Here is a 3,661-nt window from a genome sequence, read left to right on the forward strand (position 1 = left end):
TTGAAACCCACAGTGCCTCCAACTTCATCCTTGAAAAATTGCTAGATAAATACCATGAAATTTTTGACATTCCCCTAACCAGGTGGCACTGGAGAACCTATTGATGTACTGTTGCTGATCATGAGTGTACCAGAGAGTGCCTTCATTGACTGGCTTTTATTAAAATGGTGTAGAACAGAAATGCCAGAAAGTTGGTGCCTACTGAATAGTGGGCCTAGAGTGGTGGTGTGCAGGTGTGTGATAAAACATCTCTGGTGGGGCCATGTGGATCTGCCAAAGGCTTCCATATGGCTTGTGACTTACATGGTGCATCCAGCAGAACCTTATAAGTCTGAAACCTCTCCATAAAAAGATATGTTTTTATATGGAGATTTCAGGGCAATGTTCAGAATCAGGTTGCTATGGTCAAGCGGGCAATCTATGTGGGATAGAATCCTGGTTGGTGCATTCTCCTGAAGACCCTGACCCACCACACATGACAGAACTCGCTCCAGCACTGGGTGCCATTTGAACTCATTGTATTTCGTTAAGCAAATACCAAACTCCTAGTGCAGCAGCAAGAAACACCACAAAAAGTGGAGGATGACCAAATGGCTTCACAGTCCACACGGGGAGACACTTAGCCTTAAGTGGCCACAGTTTACCTACAAAGAGTGAATTCAGCACCGCTGCCTTATGTCCTTTGGAAAATAAGAAACCATGTCCTACAGGTCACATAAATGCAGGTACAGTTTTGATGCTCTCACTAGAAAGTGAGCTAAAGCTCCTGACAAAAACATATATTTCAAGTGCCCAAACTCAGAGGCAGTTTCTCAAGAAGTCTTTAGGCCGGCAGAGCTCCATGTTTGTGGAGTGTTTACCTGTTAGACCAGGTTGCAAGAAAAGACCACTGACTCCAATTAAAATGTAATTAAAGAAATCTTATTATTTCTACTGGTTGGGCTGCATCTCCCATCCAAAATGGCGGGAACAAGACAGCAACCCCACAGCCAAGCTTTATTGCCCAGAAAGTTACACAAAACGTCGGTTACAGATAACAGATCTCTGACAAGCATCACACTCATGGTAGTTCATATTTTCGTTTGCTGGCCCCTACATCAGAATTTATGAGGACCATTAGAGCCTCAGAGAGAGTCGTTTTCTGGCCAGGGAAAGCCAATATTTATGAGGTGTCACTAAAGTTTCACAGAGGACTGCTATCTGGTCAGAAAGTCAGGCATGGCTGAGTTTAAGGCACTGGCATGCATTCCAAGCAGGTTCAGAATTTGCAGTAATTTATAGTTAAGCCAAAATTATCTTTTCATGGCTTTGTGGCAAGATGTCTCCCAATTTTAATAAAAGATCAGGATGGGTCTATCATTCCCCCTTTTCTAATGTGTCCCTTTCAAATCTTTGATAGGGTAGGGGAAGAGCACTGAGGGAATTTTAATCCCTCAGGTAACATTCTCCAAATTTTTAGAACTCACCCAAAACTGGATTCCTGATTTTACCTGACTTAATAACCTACTTATATTGATAGACTATTTATTTTTTGGCTCCATTGTTGTAAGAAAAGAGGCATCAGACATTTTGGAGTCTTCTGAGCTGAGAGAGGGTGACGTGATGGGGCACGGTGTGAGGGACATGAGTTGTCTTTTAGAAGTCAGTTGAGGGACATGAGTTGCCTTTTAGAAGTCAGTTCGGTTTGAAGATTTGTTGGGGAAGAACAGGTTGTAAAGTCATCTGGGGATAGGTTCTTCTATGAGAGAAACAAAAACCCTGAGTACTGAATAAATGTTGCAGCAGCTGGAAAATGTCACTGTATAGAAGTTCCCTCAGCAGGATTTAATATCCCCAGTTATCAGGACTGTAAACTTAATACTTAACTTTTAGTGTTACGGTTGTCCCTCCCCATAAGTTACAGTTTAATAATTTAATGTCATCAGATCTTGCAAAATCTTTTTACTAGTATGACCTCTGTGTCTAATAGAGAAACATTTAATTCTGTTACTCAGGGCTGGATAATCGTACTAGCAAATACCAAGCCTACCTGTGTAGGTTACGAATATCTGTAGGCCTTAAATTAAAATCTTCTGCCTCTGGCAGCTCCTCTTGATAGTCTCTTTTTATAGTTATCAGGCATTCCTGTCTGAGAATCCTTCTTTGTATTTTCCAGTCTTACTTATTTTGGGAGGCTAACATAAAGGGTATACCTTAAAATATTATTATTATTATTATTATTATTATTATTATTATTATTATTATTATTATTTAAAATGCCCAAGAATGGCTTTATTTTGCTTTCAACTGTCTTGCTAAGTGTTTAAGATGAAGCAGTCAAACTGACTTTTGTTTCTATCTAATGTTAACAGTCAGCTGAGCTTTTATGGGAGTCAGTCCTGGGGAAACTTGAGAGCAGCTTCTCAGTTCTGCTAGTGCCATTTGTGCTAGGTGGGTCCAGGTCTTGCTTGACCATATGCCTTCCCTTGGAAGCATCAGGGATGTCTCCCTTCTCTGATGACTCTCCTCTTCAAAACAAATGAACTGATTTAAATTCGGTTCTCCAGTGTTCTCATTAATCTCCCTAATCAGGAGGTTATGTGGCTCAGAGTTGCAAGCCTCTTTAGAGAAGCCCCTGTACCCTTGATTCAGACTGACTCAGAGGGCAAGAGCCAAATATTGGTTTTCTTGTTCCTTTTCATTTAACTTTAATTTTAAATCCTAATCTTAAACATCCAGCAAATAAATTTTAACAGCCTTTTATTAAGAGTACTGGGCTTTAATGTCAATAATTTTATAATTATTTATCTTTTTATTAATTGGGATCTGTATTATTCTCTCTGTCTTGTAGGTGATGACTTATTATATTGAATAAACCCATTTTGTGTTCTCAAAGCAACACTTCTGTAAAACACTAACAGGGAATCTTTAGATCACTTATAAGAAAAATTTCAAAATAAAATTAACAAGAGTAAAAATACTTAGTTCGTTTAATAGCTACCCTGATTTTTTTGGCTGAGTTATACATAATATCCTCTGTTTCAGATCCTAGTAATCTTGACAGAAAAAAAAACAACTTTTGAACATAACTTTAAATGAAATAAAATCTGAACTACTGCTTTCGTAGTAATTCTCACATGTAGTAAGATGGGACACAGAGCCAAATCTCAGGTAATGCAGGGTTCTTTATAAATCTTAAGTGTTTTAGTTCTAAAGATGATTTTTGTTTTTTTAATATCATTTTACAAAGTTTACATAAATTGTTTGAGGTCACATGAACATTAGCTAATATTATATTATATCACATTTAAAACATGAATTAAAGAAAGGCTGAATGTTCTTAACATTTACATAGATTAGGCTCTCATTAACTTCAAAATATATTTAAATTGTTCCCAATGTAAAAAAAGTAACATAAAAATTTACATATCTTTTTGATAACAGGTAAATTAATGCCCAATATAGATATATTTACCACACAACTTTAGAACACCGGCTTGATATAGTGCTCTTTTAAAGTTTCTACCTTACATACTCATATACCTGGAAGATATGAGCACATTAATAGCATCAAAATTACATTGATGTTTCTAATTAAGCCAGTTTTGCTTTTAAAAAAATGGCAGTACAGTGCTGTAAAATAACAGTTCTTATTTATTCAGTTATTTAATTTTTATGGTTG

Source organism: Callospermophilus lateralis, unplaced genomic scaffold, assembly GCF_048772815.1.
Source record: "Callospermophilus lateralis isolate mCalLat2 unplaced genomic scaffold, mCalLat2.hap1 Scaffold_641, whole genome shotgun sequence".
Lineage (NCBI taxonomy): Eukaryota > Metazoa > Chordata > Mammalia > Rodentia > Sciuridae > Callospermophilus > Callospermophilus lateralis.